We start from the raw sequence: 19,846 nt of genomic DNA, 5'->3' as shown, positions 1-19,846 counted from the left end.
ACGTGTACCGTTCTGTACCCCAGTGTTGAACAGTGACAGAAGTGTACCGTTCTGTACCGCAGTGTTATACAGTGACAGACGTGTACCGTTCTGTACCACAGTGTTATACAGTGACAGACGTGTACCGTTCTGTACCCCAGTGTTGTACAGTGACAGAAGTGTACCGTTCTGTTTCCCAGTGTTATACAGTGACAGACGTATACCGTTCTGTACCCCAGTGTTATACAGTGAGAGACATGTACCGTTCTGTATCCCAGTGTTATACAGTGACAGACGTGTACCGTTCTGTATCCCAGTGTTATACAGTGAGGGACGTGTACCGTTCTGTATCCCATTGTTATACAGTGTCAGACGTGTACCGTTCTGTACCGCAGTGTTATACAGTGAGAGACGTGTACGGTTCTGTATCCCAGTGTTATACAGTGACAGACGTGTACCGTTCTGTATCCCAGTGTTATACAGTGAGCGACATGTACCGTTCTGTACCCCAGTGTTATACAGTGTCAGACGTGTCCCGTTCTGTATCCCAGTGTTATACAGTGACAGACATGTACCGTTCTGTACCCCAGTGTTATACAGTGACAGACGTGTACCGTTCTGTATCCCAGTGTTCGACAGTGACAGACGTGTACCGTTCTGTGCCCCAGTGTTATACAGTGACAGACGCGTACCGTTCTGTACCTCAGTGTTGTACAGTGAAAGAAGTGTACCGTTCTGTACCCCAGTGTTATACAGTGACAAACGTGTACCGTTCTGTAACCCAGTGTTATACAGTGACAGACGTGTACCGTTCTGTACCACAGTGTTATACAGTGACAGACGTGTACCGTTCTGTACCCCAGTGTTGTACAGTGACAGAAGTGTACCGTTCTGTTTCCCAGTGTTATACAGTGACAGACGTATACCGTTCTGCACCCCAGTGTTATACAGTGAGAGACATGTACCGTTCCTAACCCAGTGTTCTACAGTGACAGACGTGTACCGTTCTGTATCCCAGTGTTATACAGTGAGGGACGTGTACCGTTCTGTATCCCAGTGTTATACAGTGTCAGACGTGTACCGTTCTGTACCGCAGTGTTATACAGTGAGAGACGTGTACCGTTCTGTATCCCAGTGTTATACAGTGAGCGACATGTACCGTTCTGTACCCCAGTGTTATACAGTGTCAGACGTGTCCCGTTCTGTATCCCAGTGTTATACAGTGACAGACGCGTACCGTTCTGTACCTCCGTGTTGTACAGTGAAAGAAGTGTACCGTTCTGTACCCCAGTGTTATACAGTGACAGACGTGTACCGTTCTGTAACCCAGTGTTATACAGTGACAGACGTGTACCGTTCTGTATCCCAGTGTTATACAGTGACAGACGTGTACCGTTCTGTACCCCAGTGTTATACAGTGACAGACGTGTACCGTTCTGTACCCCAGTGTTATACAGTGACAGACGTGTACCGTTCTGTATCCCAGTGTTATACAGTGACAGACGTGTACCGTTCTGTATCCCAGTGTTATACAGTGACAGACGTGTACCGTTCTGTACCCCAGTGTTATACAGTGACAGGCGTGTACCGTTCTGTATCCCAGTGTTATACAGTGACAGACGTGGACCGATCTGTACCACAGTGTTATACAGTGACAGACGTGTACCGTTCTGTATCGCAGTGTTATCCAGTGACAGACGTGTACCGTTCTGTACCCCAGTGTTGTACAGTGACAGAAGTGTACCGTTCTGTACCCCAGTGTTATACAGTGACAGACGTGTACCGTTCTGTACCCCAGTGTTATACAGTGACAGACGTGTACCGTTCTGTACCCCAGTGTTGAACATTGACAGAAGTGTACCGTTCTGTACCCCAGTGTTATACAGTGACAGACGTGTACCGTTCTGTACCACAGTGTTATACAGTGACAGACGTGTACCGTTCTGTACCCCAGTGTTGTACAGTGACAGAAGTGTACCGTTCTGTTTCCCAGTGTTATACAGTGACAGACGTATACCGTTCTGTACCCCAGTGTTATACAGTGAGAGACATGTACCGTTCTGTATCCCAGTGTTATACAGTGACAGACGTGTACCGTTCTGTATCCCAGTGTTATACAGTGAGGGACGTGTACCGTTCTGTATCCCAGTGTTATACAGTGAGAGACGTGTACCGTTCTGTATCCCAGTGTTATACAGTGACAGACGCGTACCGTTCTGTATCCCAGTGTTATACAGTGACAGACGTGTACCGTTCTGTACCCCAGTGTTAGACAGTGACAGACGTGTACCGTTCTGTATCCCAGTGTTATACAGTGAGCGACATGTACCGTTCTGTACCCCAGTGTTATACAGTGACAGACGTGTACCGTTCTGTACCCCAGTGTTATACAGTGACAGACGTGTACCGTTCTGTACCCCAGTGTTATACAATGACAGACGTGTACCGTTCTGTACCCCAGTGTTATACAGTGACAGACGTGTACCGTTCTGTATCCCAGTGTTATACAGTGATAGACGTGTACCGTTCTGTATCCCAGTGTTATACAGTGACAGACGTGTACCGTTCTGTATCCCACTGTTATACATTGACAGGCGTGTACCGTTCTGTATCCCAGTGTTATACACTGACAGACGTGTCCCGTTCTGTACCCCAATGTTATACAGACACAGGCGTGTACCGTTCTGTATCCCAGTGTTTTACAGTGACAGACGCGTACCGTTCTGTATCCCAGTGTATACAGTGACAGACATGTACCGTTCTGTATCCCAGTGTTATACAGTGACAGACGTGTACCGTTCTGTATCCCAGTGTTATACAGTGAGGGACGTGTACCGTTCTGTATCCCAGTGTTATACAGTGTCAGACGTGTACCGTTCTGTACTGCAGTGTTATACAGTGAGAGACGTGTACCGTTCTGTATCCCAGTGTTATACAGTGAGCGACATGTACCGTTCTGTACCCCAGTGTTATACAGTGACAGACGTGTACCGTTCTATACCCCAGTGTTATACAGTGACAGAAGTGTACCGTTCTGTACCCCAGTGTTATACAGTGACAGACGTGTACCGTTCTGTACCCCGGTGTTATACAGTGACAGACGTGTACCGATCTGTACCCCAGTGTTGTACAGTGACAGAAGTGTACCGTTCTGTTTCCCAGTGTTATACAGTGACAGACGTATACCGTTCTGTACCCCAGTGTTATACAGTGAGAGACATGTACCGTTCTGTATCCCAGTGTTATACAGTGACAGACGTGTACCGTTCTGTATCCCAGTGTTAAACAGTGAGGGACGTGTACCGTTCTGTATCCCAGTGTTATACAGTGACAGACGTGTACCGTTCTGTACCCCAGTGTTATACAGTGAGCGACGTGTACCGTTCTGTATCCCAGTGTTATACAGTGAGCGACATGTACCGTTCTGTACCCCAGTGTTATACAGAGTCAGACGTGTCCCGTTCTGTATCCCAGTGTTATACAGTGACAGACATGTACCGTTCTGTACCCCAGTGTTATACAGTGACAGACGTGTACCGTTCTGTATCCCAGTGTTATACAGTGAGGGACGTGTACCGTTCTGTATCCCAGTGTTATACAGTGTCAGACGTGTACCGTTCTGTATCCCAGTGTTATACAGTGAGAGACGTGTACCGTTCTGTATCCCAGTGTTATACAGTGACAGACGTGTACCGTTCTGTATCCCAGTGTTCTACAGTGACAGACGTGTACCGTTCTGTACCTCAGTGTTGTACAGTGAAAGAAGTGTACCGTTCTGTATCCCAGTGTTATACAGTGACAGACATGTACCGTTCTGTATCCCAGTGTTATACAGTGTGCGACATGTACCGTTCTGTACCCCAGTGTTATACAGTGTCAGACGTGTCCCGTTCTGTATCCCAGTGTTATACAGTAACAGACATGTACCGTTCTGTACCCCAGTGTTATACAGTGACAGACGTGTACCGTTCTGTATCCCAGTGTTATACAGTGACAGACGCGTACCGTTCTGTACCTCAGTGTTGTACAGTGAAAGAAGTGTACCGTTCAGTACCCCAGTGTTATACAGTGACAAACGTGTACCGTTCTGTAACCCAGTGTTATACAGTGACAGACGTGTACCGTTCTGTATCCCAGTGTTATACAGTGACAGACGTGTACCGTTCTGTATCCCAGTGTTATACAGTGACAGACGTGTACCGTTCTGTACCCCAGTGTTATACAGTGACAGACGTGTACCGTTCTGTATCCCAGTGTTATACAGTGACAGACGTGTACCGTTCTGTATCCCAGTGTTATACAGTGAGGGACGTGTACCGTTCTGTATCCCAGTGTTATACAGTGAGAGACGTGTACCGTTCTGTATCCCAGTGTTATACAGTGACAGACGCGTACCGTTCTGTATCCCAGTGTTATACAGTGACAGACGTGTACCGTTCTGTACCCCAGTGTTAGACAGTGACAGACGTGTACCGTTCTGTATCCCAGTGTTATACAGTGAGCGACATGTACCGTTCTGTACCCCAGTGTTATACAGTGACAGACGTGTACCGTTCTGTACCCCAATGTTATACAGTGACAGACGTGTACCGTTCTGTACCCCAGTGTTATACAATGACAGACGTGTACCATTCTGTACCCCAGTGTTATACAGTGACAGACGTGTACCGTTCTGTATCCCAGTGTTATACAGTGACAGACGTGTACCGTTCTGTATCCCAGTGTTATACAGTGACAGACGTGTACCGTTCTGTATCCCACTGTTATACATTGACAGGCGTGTACCGTTCTGTATCCCAGTGTTATACAGTGACAGACGTGTCCTGTTCTGTACCCCAATGTTATACAGACACAGGCGTGTACCGTTCTGTATCCCAGTGTTATACAGTGACAGACGCGTACCGTTCTGTATCCCAGTGTATACAGTGACAGACATGTACCGTTCTGTATCCCAGTGTTATACAGAGACAGACGTGTCCCGTTCTGTATCCCAGTGTTATACAGTGACAGACGTGTACCGTTCTGTACCGCAGTGTTATACAGTGACAGACGTGCACCGTTCTGTATCCCTGTGTTATACAGTGACAGACGTGTACCGTTCGGTATCCCAGTGTTCTACAGTGAAAGACGTGTACCGTTCTGTATCCCAGTGTTATACAGTGACAGACGTGTACCGTTCTGTATCCAAGTGTTATACAGTGACAGACGTGTACCGATCTGTATCCCAGTGTGATACAGTGACAGACGTGTACCGTTCTGTACCCCAGTGTTATACAGTGACAGACGTGTACCGTTCTGTATCCCAGTGTTATACAGTGAGAGACGTGTACCGTTCTGTATCCCAGTGTTATACAGTGACAGACGTGTACCGTTCTGTACCCCAGTGTTATACAGTGACAGACGTGTACCGTTCTGTACCCCAGTGTTATACAGTGACAGACGTGTACCGTTCAGTATCCCAGTGTTATACAGTGAGAGACGTGTACCGTTCTGTGCCCCAGTGTTAGACAGTGACAGACGTGTACCGTTCCTTACCCCAGTGTTATACAGTGACAGATGTGTACCGTTCTATATCCCAGTGTAATACAGGGACAGACGTGTACCGTTCTGTATCCCAGTGTTATACAGTGACAGACGTGTACCGTTCTGTATCCCAGTGTTAAACAGTGACAGACGTGTACCGTTCTGTACCCCAGTGTTAAACAGTGACAGACGTGTACCGTTCTGTACCCCAGTGTTATACAGTGACAGACGTGTACCGTTCTGTACCTCAGTATTATACAGTGACAGACGCGTACCGTTCTGTATCCCAGTGTTATACAGTGACAGACGTGTACCGTTCTGTATCCCAGTGTTATACAGTGAGAGACGTGTACCGTTCCTTACCCCAGTGTTATACAGTGACAGATGTGTACCGTTCTATATCCCAGTGTAATACAGGGACAGACGTGTACCGTTCTGTATCCCAGTGTTATACAGTGACAGACGTGTACCGTTCTGTATCCCAGTGTTAAACAGTGACAGACGTGTACCGTTCTGTACCCCAGTGTTAAACAGTGACAGACGTGTACCGTTCTGTACCCCAGTGTTATACAGTGACAGACGTGTACCGTTCTGTACCTCAGTATTATACAGTGACAGACGCGTACCGTTCTGTATCCCAGTGTTATACAGTGACAGACGTGTACCGTTCTGTACCCCAGTGTTATACAGTGAGAGACGTGTACCGTTCTGTATCCCAGTGTTATACAGTGACAGACGTGTACCGTTCTGTATCCCAGTGTTCTACAGTGACAGATGCGTACCGTTCTGTATCCCAGTGTTATATAGTGACAGACGCGTACCGTTCTGTACCCCAGTGTTGTACAGTGAAAGAAGTGTACCGTTCTGTACCCCAGTGTTATACAGTGACAAACGTGTACCGTTCTGTAACCCAGTGTTATACAGTGACAGACGTGTACAGTTCTGTATCCCAGTGTTATACAGTGACAGACGTGTAATGTTCTGTATCCCAGTGTTATACAGTGACAGACGTGTACCGTTCTGTATCCCAGTGTTATACAGTTTCAGACGTGTACCGTTCTGTGTCCCAGTGTTATACAGTGACAGACGTGTACTGTTCTGTATCCCAGTGTTATACAGTGACAGGCGTGTACCGTTCTGTATCCCAGTGTTATACAGTGAGCGACGTGTACCGTTCTGTACCCCAGTGTTAAACAGTGACAGACGTGTACCGTTCTGTACCCCAGTGTTATACAGTGACAGACGTGTACCGTTCTGTACCCCAGTGTTATACAGTGACAGACGTGTACCGTTCTGCATCCCAGTGTTATACAATGACAGACGTGTACCGTTCTGTACCCCAGTGATATACAGTGACAGACGTGTACCGATCTGTATCCCAGTGTTGTACAGTGACAGTCATGTACCGTTCTGCATCCCAGTGTTATACAATGACAGACGTGTACCGTTCTGTACCCCAGTGATATACAGTGACAGACGTGTACCGATCTGTATCCCAGTGTTATACAGGAACAGACATGTACCGTTCTGTATCCCAGTGTTATACAGGAACAGACATGTACCGTTCTGTACCCCACTGTTATACAGTGACAGACGCGTACCGTTCTGTATCCCAGTGTTATACAGTGACAGACGTGTACCGTTCTGTATCCCAGTGTTATACAGTGACAGACGTGTACCGTTCTGTACCCCAGTGTTAGACAGTGAGAGACGTGTACCGTTCTGTACACCAGTGTTATACAGTGACAGGCGTGTGCCGTTCTGTATCCCAGTGTTATACAGTGACAGACGCGTACCGTTCTGTATCCCAGTGTTCTACAGTGAGAGACGTGTACCGTTCAGTACCCCAGTGTTATACAGTGAGAGACGTGTACGGTTCTGTACCCCAGTGTTATACAGTGACAGGCGTGTACCGTTCTGTATCCCAGTGTTATACAGTGACAGACGCGTACCGTTCTGTATCCCAGTGTTATACAGTGACAGACGTGTACCGTTCTGTACCACAGTGTTATACAGTGACAGACGTGTACCGTTCTGTACCCCAGTGTTGTACAGTGACAGAAGTGTACCGTTCTGTTTCCCAGTGTTATACAGTGACAGACGTATACCGTTCTGTACCCCAGTGTTATACAGTGAGAGACATGTACCGTTCTGTATCCCAGTGTTATACAGTGACAGACGTGTACCGTTCTGTATCCCAGTGTTAAACAGTGAGGGACGTGTACCGTTCTGTATCCCAGTGTTATACAGTGACAGACGTGTACCGTTCTGTACCCCAGTGTTATACAGTGAGCGACGTGTACCGTTCTGTATCCCAGTGTTATACAGTGAGCGACATGTACCGTTCTGTACCCCAGTGTTATACAGTGTCAGACGTGTCCCGTTCTGTATCCCAGTGTTATACAGTGACAGACATGTACCGTTCTGTACCCCAGTGTTATACAGTGACAGACGTGTACCGTTCTGTATCCCAGTGTTATACAGTGAGGGACGTGTACCGTTCTGTATCCCAGTGTTATACAGTGTCAGACGTGTACCGTTCTGTATCCCAGTGTTATACAGTGAGAGACGTGTACCGTTCTGTATCCCAGTGTTATACAGTGACAGACGTGTACCGTTCTGTATCCCAGTGTTCTACAGTGACAGACGTGTACCGTTCTGTACCTCAGTGTTGTACAGTGAAAGAAGTGTACCGTTCTGTATCCCAGTGTTATACAGTGACAGACATGTACCGTTCTGTACCCCAGTGTTATACAGTGTGCGACATGTACCGTTCTGTACCCCAGTGTTATACAGTGTCAGACGTGTCCCGTTCTGTATCCCAGTGTTATACAGTGACAGACATGTACCGTTCTGTACCCCAGTGTTATACAGTGACAGACGTGTACCGTTCTGTATCCCAGTGTTATACAGTGACAGACGCGTACCGTTCTGTACCTCAGTGTTGTACAGTGAAAGAAGTGTACCGTTCTGTACCCCAGTGTTATACAGTGACAAACGTGTACCGTTCTGTAACCCAGTGTTATACAGTGACAGACGTGTACCGTTCTGTATCCCAGTGTTATACAGTGACAGACGTGTACCGTTCTGTATCCCAGTGTTATACAGTGACAGACGTGTACCGTTCTGTACCCCAGTGTTATACAGTGACAGACGTGTACCGTTCTGTATCCCAGTGTTATACAGTGACTGACGTGTACCGTTCTGTATCCCAGTGTTATACAGTGAGGGACGTGTACCGTTCTGTATCCCAGTGTTATACAGTGAGAGACGTGTACCGTTCTGTATCCCAGTGTTATACAGTGACAGACGCGTACCGTTCTGTATCCCAGTGTTATACAGTGACAGACGTGTACCGTTCTGTACCCCAGTGTTAGACAGTGACAGACGTGTACCGTTCTGTATCCCAGTGTTATACAGTGAGCGACATGTACCGTTCTGTACCCCAGTGTTATACAGTGACAGACGTGTACCGTTCTGTACCCCAATGTTATACAGTGACAGACGTGTACCGTTCTGTACCCCAGTGTTATACAATGACAGACGTGTACCGTTCTGTACCCCAGTGTTATACAGTGACAGACGTGTACCGTTCTGTATCCCAGTGTTATACAGTGACAGACGTGTACCGTTCTGTATCCCAGTGTTATACAGTGACAGACGTGTACCGTTCTGTATCCCACTGTTATACATTGACAGGCGTGTACCGTTCTGTATCCCAGTGTTATACAGTGACAGACGTGTCCTGTTCTGTACCCCAATGTTATACAGACACAGGCGTGTACCGTTCTGTATCCCAGTGTTATACAGTGACAGACGCGTACCGTTCTGTATCCCAGTGTATACAGTGACAGACATGTACCGTTCTGTATCCCAGTGTTATACAGAGACAGACGTGTCCCGTTCTGTATCCCAGTGTTATACAGTGACAGACGTGTACCGTTCTGTACCGCAGTGTTATACAGTGACAGACGTGCACCGTTCTGTATCCCAGTGTTATACAGTGACAGACGTGTACCGTTCGGTATCCCAGTGTTCTACAGTGAAAGACGTGTACCGTTCTGTATCCCAGTGTTATACAGTGACAGACGTGTACCGTTCTGTATCCAAGTGTTATACAGTGACAGACGTGTACCGATCTGTATCCCAGTGTGATACAGTGACAGACGTGTACCGTTCTGTACCCCAGTGTTATACAGTGACAGACGTGTACCGATCTGTACCCCAGTGTTATACAGTGACAGACGTGTACCGTTCAGTATCCCAGTGTTATACAGTGAGAGACGTGTACCGTTCTGTGCCCCAGTGTTAGACAGTGACAGACGTGTACCGTTCCTTACCCCAGTGTTATACAGTGACAGATGTGTACCGTTCTATATCCCAGTGTAATACAGGGACAGACGTGTACCGTTCTGTATCCCAGTGTTATACAGTGACAGACGTGTACCGTTCTGTATCCCAGTGTTATACAGTGACAGACGTGTACCGTTCTGTACCCCAGTGTTAAACAGTGACAGACGTGTACCGTTCTGTACCCCAGTGTTATACAGTGACAGACGTGTACCGTTCTGTACCTCAGTATTATACAGTGACAGACGCGTACCGTTCTGTACCCCAGTGTTATACAGTGAGAGACGGGTACCGTTCTGTATCCCAGTGTTATACAGTGACAGACGTGTACCGTTCTGTATCCCAGTGTTCTACAGTGACAGATGCGTACCGTTCTGTATCCCAGTGTTATATAGTGACAGACGCGTACCATTCTGTACCCCAGTGTTGTACAGTGAAAGAAGTGTACCGTTCTGTACCCCAGTGTTATACAGTGACAAACGTGTACCGTTCTGTAACCCAGTATTATACAGTGACAGACGTGTACAGTTCTGTATCCCAGTGTTATACAGTGACAGACGTGTAATGTTCTGTATCCCAGTGTTATACAGTGACAGACGTGTACCGTTCTGTATCCCAGTGTTATACAGTTTCAGACGTGTACCGTTCTGTGTCCCAGTGTTATACAGTGACAGACGTGTACTGTTCTGTATCACAGTGTTATACAGTGACATACGTGGACCGATCTGTACCACAGTGTTATACAGTGACAGACGTGTACCGTTCTGTATCCCAGTGTTATACAATGACAGACGTGTACCGTTCTGTACCCCAGTGTTGTACAGTGACAGAAGTGTACCGTTCTGTACCCCAGTGTTATACAGTGACAGACGTGTACCGTTCTGTACCCCAGTGTTATACAGTGACAGACGTGTACCGTTCTGTATCCCAGTGTTATACAGTGAGAGATGTGTACCGTTCTGTGCCCCAGTGTTAGACAGTGACAGACGTGTACCGTTCTGTACCCCAGTGTTATACAGTGACAGACGTGTACCGTTCTATATCCCAGTGTTATACAGGGACAGACGTGTACCGTTCTGTATCCCAGTGTTATACAGTGACAGACGTGTACCGTTCTGTATCCCAGTGTTATACAGTGACAGGCGTGTACCGTTCTGTATCCCAGTGTTATACAGTGACAGACGTGTACCGTTCTGTATCCCAGTGTTATACAGTGAGCGACGTGTACCGTTCTGTACCCCAGTGTTAAACAGTGACAGACGTGTACCGTTCTGTACCCCAGTGTTATACAGTGACAGACGTGTACCGTTCTGTACCCCAGTGTTATACAGTGACAGACGTGTACCGTTCTGCATCCCAGTGTTATACAATGACAGACGTGTACCGTTCTGTATCCCAGTGATATACAGTGACAGACGTGTACCGATCTGTATCCCAGTGTTGTACAGTGACAGACATGTACCGTTCTGCATCCCAGTGTTATACAATGACAGACGTGTACCGTTCTGTACCCCAGTGATATACAGTGACAGACGTGTACCGATCTGTATCCCAGTGTTATACAGGAACAGACATGTACCGTTCTGTATCCCAGTGTTATACAGGAACAGACATGTACCGTTCTGTACCCCAGTGTTATACAGTGACAGACGTGTACCGTTCTGTACACCAGTGTTATACAGTGACAGGCGTGTACCGTTCTGTATCCCAGTGTTATACAGTGACAGACGCGTACCGTTCTGTATCCCAGTGTTATACAGTGACAGACGTGTACCGTTCTGTACCACAGTGTTATACAGTGACAGACGTGTACCGTTCTGTACCCCAGTGTTGTACAGTGACAGAAGTGTACCGTTCTGTTTCCCAGTGTTATACAGTGACAGACGTATACCGTTCTGTACCCCAGTGTTATACAGTGAGAGACATGTACCGTTCTGTAACCCAGTGTTATACAGTGACAGACGTGTACCGTTCTGTATCCCAGTGTTATACAGTGAGGGACGTGTACCGTTCTGTATCCCAGTGTTCTAAAGTGTCAGACGTGTACCGTTCTGTACCGCAGTGTTAAACAGTGACAGAGGTGTACCGTTCTGTACCCCAGTGTTATACAGTGACAGACGTGTACCGTTCTGTGCCCCAGTGTTATACAGTGACAGATGTGTACCGTTCTATATCCCAGTGTTATACAGGGACAGACGTGTACCGTTCAGTATCCCAGTGTTATACAGTGACAGACGTGTACCGTTCTGTATGCCAGTGTTATACAGTGACAGACGTGTACCGTTCTGTACCCCAGTGTTAAACAGTGACAGACGTGTACCGTTCTGTACCCCAGTGTTATACAGTGACAGACGTGTACCGTTCTGTACCCCAGTATTATAAAGTGACAGACGCGTACCGTTCTGTATCCCAGTGTTATACAGTGACAGACGCGTACCGTTCTGTATCCCAGTGTTATACAGTGAGAGACGTGTACCGTTCTGTACCCCAGTGTTATACAGTGAGAGACGTGTACCGTTCTGTATCCCAGTGTTATACAGTGACAGACGTGTACCGTTCTGTATCCCAGTGTTCTACAGTGACAGATGCGTACCGTTCTGTATCCCAGTGTTATATCGTGACAGCCGCGTACCGTTCAGTACCCCAGTGTTGTACAGTGAAAGAAGTGTACCGTTCTGTACCCCAGTGTTATACAGTGACAAACGTGTACCGTTCTGTAACCCAGTGTTATACAGTGACAGACGTGTACCGTTCTGTATCCCAGTGTTATACAGTGACAGACGTGTAATGTTCTGTATCCCAGTGTTATACAGTGACAGACGTGTACCGTTCTGTATCCCAGTGTTATACAGTGACAGACGTGTCCTGTTCTGTACCCCAATGTTATACAGACACAGGCGTGTACCGTTCTGTATCCCAGTGTTATACAGTGACAGACGCGTACCGTTCTGTATCCCATTGTATACAGTGACAGACATGTACCGTTCTGTATCCCAGTGTTATACAGAGACAGACGTGTCCCGTTCTGTATCCCAGTGTTATACAGTGACAGACGTGTACCGTTCTGTACCGCAGTGTTATACAGTGACAGACGTGCACCGTTCTGTATCCCAGTGTTATACAGTGACAGACGTGTACCGTTCGGTATCCCAGTGTTCTACAGTGAAAGACGTGTACCGTTCTGTATCCCAGTGTTATACAGTGACAGACGTGTACCGTTCTGTATCCAAGTGTTATACAGTGACAGACGTGTACCGATCTGTATCCCAGTGTGATACAGTGACAGACGTGTACCGTTCTGTACCCCAGTGTTATACAGTGACAGACGTGTACCGTTCTGTATCCCAGTGTTATACAGTGAGAGACGTGTACCGTTCTGTATCCCAGTGTTATACAGTGACAGACGTGTACCGTTCTGTACCCCAGTGTTATACAGTGACAGACGTGTACCGTTCTGTACCCCAGTGTTATACAGTGACAGACGTGTACCGTTCAGTATCCCAGTGTTATACAGTGAGAGACGTGTACCGTTCTGTGCCCCAGTGTTAGACAGTGACAGACGTGTACCGTTCCTTACCCCAGTGTTATACAGTGACAGATGTGTACCGTTCTATATCCCAGTGTAATACAGGGACAGACGTGTACCGTTCTGTATCCCAGTGTTATACAGTGACAGACGTGTACCGTTCTGTATCCCAGTGTTATACAGTGACAGACGTGTACCGTTCTGTACCCCAGTGTTATACAGTGACAAACGTGTACCGTTCTGTAACCCAGTGTTATACAGTGACAGACGTGTACAGTTCTGTATCCCAGTCTTATACAGTGACAGACGTGTAATGTTCTGTATCCCAGTGTTATACAGTGACAGACGTGTACCGTTCTGTATCCCAGTGTTATACAGTTTCAGACGTGTACCGTTCTGTGTCCCAGTGTTATACAGTGACAGACGTGTACTGTTCTGTATCACAGTGTTATACAGTGACATACGTGGACCGATCTGTACCACAGTGTTATACAGTGACAGACGTGTACCGTTCTGTATCCCAGTGTTATACAATGACAGACGTGTACCGTTCTGTACCCCAGTGTTGTACAGTGACAGAAGTGTACCGTTCTGTACCCCAGTGTTATACAGTGACAGGCGTGTACCGTTCTGTACCCCAGTGTTATACAGTGACAGACGTGTACCGTTCTGTATCCCAGTGTTATACAGTGAGAGACGTGTACCGTTCTGTGCCCCAGTGTTAGACAGTGACAGACGTGTACCGTTCTGTACCCCAGTGTTATACAGTGACAGATGTGTACCGTTCTATATCCCAGTGTTATACAGGGACAGACGTGTACCGTTCTGTATCCCAGTGTTATACAGTGACAGACGTGTACCGTTCTGTATCCCAGTGTTATACAGTGACAGGCGTGTACCGTTCTGTATCCCAGTGTTATACAGTGACAGACGTGTACCGTTCTGTATCCCAGTGTTATACAGTGAGCGACGTGTACCGTTCTGTACCCCAGTGTTAAACAGTGACAGACGTGTACCGTTCTGTACCCCAGTGTTATACAGTGACAGACGTGTACCGTTCTGTACCCCAGTGTTATACAGTGACAGACGTGTACCGTTCTGCATCCCAGTGTTATACAATGACAGACGTGTACCGTTCTGTACCCCAGTGATATACAGTGACAGACGTGTACCGATCTGTATCCCAGTGTTGTACAGTGACAGACATGTACCGTTCTGCATCCCAGTGTTATACAATGACAGACGTGTACCGTTCTGTACCCCATTGATATACAGTGACAGACGTGTACCGATCTGTATCCCAGTGTTATACAGGAACAGACATGTACCGTTCTGTATCCCAGTGTTATACAGGAACAGACATGTTCCGTTCTGTCCCCCACTGTTATACAGTGACAGACGCGTACCGTTCTGTATCCCAGTGTTATACAGTGACAGACGTGTACCGATCTGTATCCCAGTGTTATACAGTGAGGGATGTGTACCGTTCTGTATCCCAGTGTTCTAAAGTGTCAGACGTGTACCGTTCTGTACCGCAGTGTTAAACAGTGACAGAGGTGTACCGTTCTGTACCCCAGTGTTATACAGTGACAGACGTGTACCGTTCTGTGCCCCAGTGTTAGACAGTGACAGACGTGTACCGTTCCTTACCCCAGTGTTATACAGTGACAGATGTGTACCGTTCTATATCCCAGTGTTATACAGGGACAGACGTGTACCGTTCTGTATCCCAGTGTTATACAGTGACAGACGTGTACCGTTCTGTATGCCAGTGTTATACAGTGACAGATGTGTACCGTTCTGTACCCCAGTGTTAAACAGTGACAGACGTGTACCGTTCTGTACCCCAGTGTTATACAGTGACAGACGTGTACCGTTCTGTACCCCAGTATTATAAAGTGACAGACGCGTACCTTTCTGTATCCCAGTGTTATACAGTGACAGACGCGTACCGTTCTGTATCCCAGTGTTATACAGTGAGAGACGTGTACCGTTCTGTACCCCAGTGTTATACAGTGAGAGACGTGTACCGTTCTGTATCCCAGTGTTATACAGTGACAGACGTGTACCGTTCTGTATCCCAGTGTTCTACAGTGACAGATGCGTACCGTTCTGTATCCCAGTGTTATATCGTGACAGCCGCGTACCGTTCAGTACCCCAGTGTTGTACAGTGAAAGAAGTGTACCGTTCTGTACCCCAGTGTTATACAGTGACAAACGTGTACCGTTCTGTAACCCAGTGTTATACAGTGACAGACGTGTACCGTTCTGTATCCCAGTGTTATACAGTGACAGACGTGTAATGTTCTGTATCCCAGTGTTATACAGTGACAGACGTGTACCGTTCTGTATCCCAGTGTTATACAGTTTCAGACGTGTACCGTTCTGTGTCCCAGTGTTATACAGTGACAGACGTGTACCGTTCTGTATCACAGTGTTATACAGTGACAGACGTGTGCCGTTCTGTACCCCAGTGTTATACAGTGACAGACGTGGACCGATCTGTACCACAGTGTTATACAGTGACAGACGTGTACCGTTCTGTATCCCAGTGTTATACAGTGACAGACGTGTACCGTTCTTTACCCCAGTGTTGTACAGTGACAGAAGTGTACCGTTCTGTACCCCAGTGTTATACAGTGACAGACGTGTACCGTTCTGTACCCCAGTGTTATACAGTGACAGACGTGTACCGTTCTGTATCCCAGTGTTATACAGTGAGAGACGTGTACCGTTCTGTGCCCCAGTGTTAAACAGTGACAGACGTGTACCGTTCTGTACCCCAGTGTTATACAGTGACAGACGTGTACCGTTCTGTATCCCAGTGTTAGACAGTGACAGACGTGTACCGTTCTGTACCCCAGTGTTATACAGTGACAGACGTGTACCGTTCTATATCCCAGTGTTATACAGGGACAGACGTGTACCGTTCTGTATCCCAGTGTTATACAGTGACAGACGTGTACCGTTCTGTATCCCAGTGTTATACAGTGACAGCCGTGTACCGTTCTGTATCCCAGTGTTATACAGTGAGCGACGTGTACCGTTCTGTATCCCAGTGTTATACAGTGACAGGCGTGTACTGTTCTGTATCCCAGTGTTATACAGTGACAGACGTGTACCGTTCTGTATCCCAGTGTTATACAGGAACAGACGTGTACCGTTCTGTATCCCAGTGTTATACAGGGACAGACGTGTACCGTTCTATATCCCAGTGTTATACAGGGACAGACGTGTACCGTTCTGTATCCCAGTGTTATACAGTGACAGACGTGTACCGTTCTGTATCCCAGTGTTATACAGTGACAGACGTGTACCGTTCTGTACCCCAGTGTTAAACAGTGACAGACGTGTACCGTTCTGTACCCCAGCGTTATACAGTGACAGACGTGTACCGTTCTGTACCCCAGTGTTATACAGTGACAGACGTGTACCGTTCTGTACCCCAGTGTTATACAATGACAGACGTGTACCGTTCTGTACCCCAGTGATATACAGTGACAGACGTGTACCGATCTGTATCCCAGCGTTATACAGTGACAGGCGTGTACCGTTCTGTATCCCAGTGTTATACAGGAACAGACATGTACCGTTCTGTATCCCAGTGTTATACAGTGACAGACGTGTACCGTTCTGTACCCCAGGGTTATACAGTGACAGACGTGTACCGTTCTGTACCCCACTGTTATACAGTGACAGACGTGTACCGTTCTGTATCCCAGTGTTATACAGTGACAGACGTGTACCGTTCTGTACCCCAGGGTTATACAGTGACAGACGTGTACCGTTCTGTACCCCACTGTTATACAGTGACAGACGTGTACCGATCTGTATCCCAGTGTTATACAGTGACAGACGTGTACCGTTCTGTATCCCAGTGTTATACAGTGACAGACGTGTACCGTTCTGTACCCCAGTGTTATACAGTGAGAGACGTGTACCGTTCTGGACACCAGTGTTATACAGTGACAGGCGTGTACCGTTCTGTATCCCAGTGTTATACAGTGACAGACGCGTACCGTTCTGTATCCCAGTGTTATACAGTGAGAGACGTGTACGGTTCTGTACCCCAGTGTTATACAGTGACAGGCCTGTACCGTTCTGTATCCCAGTGTTATACAGTGACAGACGCGTACCGTTCTGTATCCCAGTGTTATACAGTGACAGGCGTGTGCCGTTCTGTGCCCCAGTGTTATACAGTGACAGACGCGTACCGTTCTGTACCTCAGTGTTGTACAGTGACAGACGTGTACCGTTCTGTACCCCAATGTTATAGAGTGACAGACGTGTACCGTTCTGTATCCCAGTGTTATACAGTGAAAGACGTGGACCGATCTGTACCCCAGTGTTATACAGTGACAGACGTGTGCCGTTCTGTAACCCAGTGTTATACAGTGACAGACGTGTACCGTTCTGTATCCCAGTGTTATACAGTGACAGACGTGTACCGTTCTGTATCCCAGTGTTATACAGTGACAGACGTGTACCGTTCTGTATCCCAGTGTTATACAGTGACAGACGTGTACCGTTCTGTATCCCAGTGTTATACAGTGACAGACGTGTACCGTTCTGTACCCCAGTGTTGAACAGTGACAGAAGTGTACCGTTCTGTACCGCAGTGTTATACAGTGACAGACGTGTACCGTTCTGTACCACAGTGTTATACAGTGACAGACGTGTACCGTTCTGCACCCCAGTGTTGTACAGTGACAGAAGTGTACCGTTCTGTTTCCCAGTGTTATACAGTGACAGACGTATACCGTTCTGTACCCCAGTGTTATACAGTGAGAGACATGTACCGTTCTGTATCCCAGTGTTATACAGTGACAGACGTGTACCGTTCTGTATCCCAGTGTTATACAGTGAGGGACGTGTACCGTTCTGTATCCCATTGTTATACAGTGTCAGACGTGTACCGTTCTGTACCGCAGTGTTATACAGTGAGAGACGTGTACGGTTCTGTATCCCAGTGTTATACAGTGACAGACGTGTACCGTTCTGTATCCCAGTGTTATACAGTGAGCGACATGTACCGTTCTGTACCCCAGTGTTATACAGTGTCAGACGTGTCCCGTTCTGTATCCCAGTGTTATACAGTGACAGACATGTACCGTTCTGTACCCCAGTGTTATACAGTGACAGACGTGTACCGTTCTGTATCCCAGTGTTCGACAGTGACAGACGTGTACCGTTCTGTGCCCCAGTGTTATACAGTGACAGACGCGTACCGTTCTGTACCTCAGTGTTGTACAGTGAAAGAAGTGTACCGTTCTGTACCCCAGTGTTATACAGTGACAAACGTGTACCGTTCTGTAACCCAGTGTTATACAGTGACAGACGTGTACCGTTCTGTACCACAGTGTTATACAGTGACAGACGTGTACCGTTCTGTATCCCAGTGTTATACAGTGAGCGACGTGTACCGTTCTGTACCCCAGTGTTAAACAGTGACAGACGTGTACCGTTCTGTACCCCAGTGTTATACAGTGACAGACGTGTACCGTTCTGTACCCCAGTGTTATACAGTGACAGACGTGTACCGTTCTGCATCCCAGTGTTATACAATGACAGACGTGTACCGTTCTGTACCCCAGTGATATACAGTGACAGACGTGTACCGATCTGTATCCCAGTGTTATACAGGAACAGACATGTACCGTTCTGTATCCCAGTGTTATACAGGAACAGACATGTACCGTTCTGTACCCCACTGTTATACAGTGACAGACGCGTACCGTTCTGTATCCCAGTGTTATACAGTGACAGACGTGTACCGTTCTGTATCCCAGTGTTATACAGTGACAGACGTGTACCGTTCTGTACCCCAGTGTTATACAGTGAGAGACGTGTACCGTTCTGTACACCAGTGTTATACAGTGACAGGCGTGTACCGTTCTGTATCCCAGTGTTATACAGTGACAGACGCGTACCGTTCTGTATCCCAGTGTTCTACAGTGAGAGACGTGTACCGTTCAGTACCCCAGTGTTATACAGTGAGAGACGTGTACGGTTCTGTACCCCAGTGTTATACAGTGACAGGCGTGTACCGTTCTGTATCCCAGTGTTATACAGTGACAGACGCGTACCGTTCTGTATCCCAGTGTTATACAGTGACAGACGTGTACCGTTCTGTACCCCAGTGTTATACAGTGAGAGACGTGTACGGTTCTGTACCCCAGTGTTATACAGTGACAGGCGTGTACCGTTCTGTATCCCAGTGTTATACAGTGACAGACGCGTACCGTTCTGTATCCCAGTGTTATACAGTGACAGGCGTGTACCGTTCTGTATCCCAGTGTTATACAGTGACAGACGCGTACCGTTCTATATCCCAGTGTTCTACAGTGACAGACGTGTACCGTTCTGTACCACAGTGTTATACAGTGACAGACGTGTACCGTTCTGTACCCCAGTGTTGTGCAGCGACAGAAGTGTACCGTTCTGTACCCCAGTGTTATACAGTGAGAG

This window comes from Scyliorhinus torazame, chromosome 4 (genome assembly GCF_047496885.1).
Source record: "Scyliorhinus torazame isolate Kashiwa2021f chromosome 4, sScyTor2.1, whole genome shotgun sequence".
NCBI classification, from domain to species: Eukaryota; Metazoa; Chordata; class Chondrichthyes; order Carcharhiniformes; family Scyliorhinidae; genus Scyliorhinus; species Scyliorhinus torazame.
The sequence above is the reverse complement of the archived record's forward strand: the minus strand, read 5'-3'. Positions refer to the sequence as shown.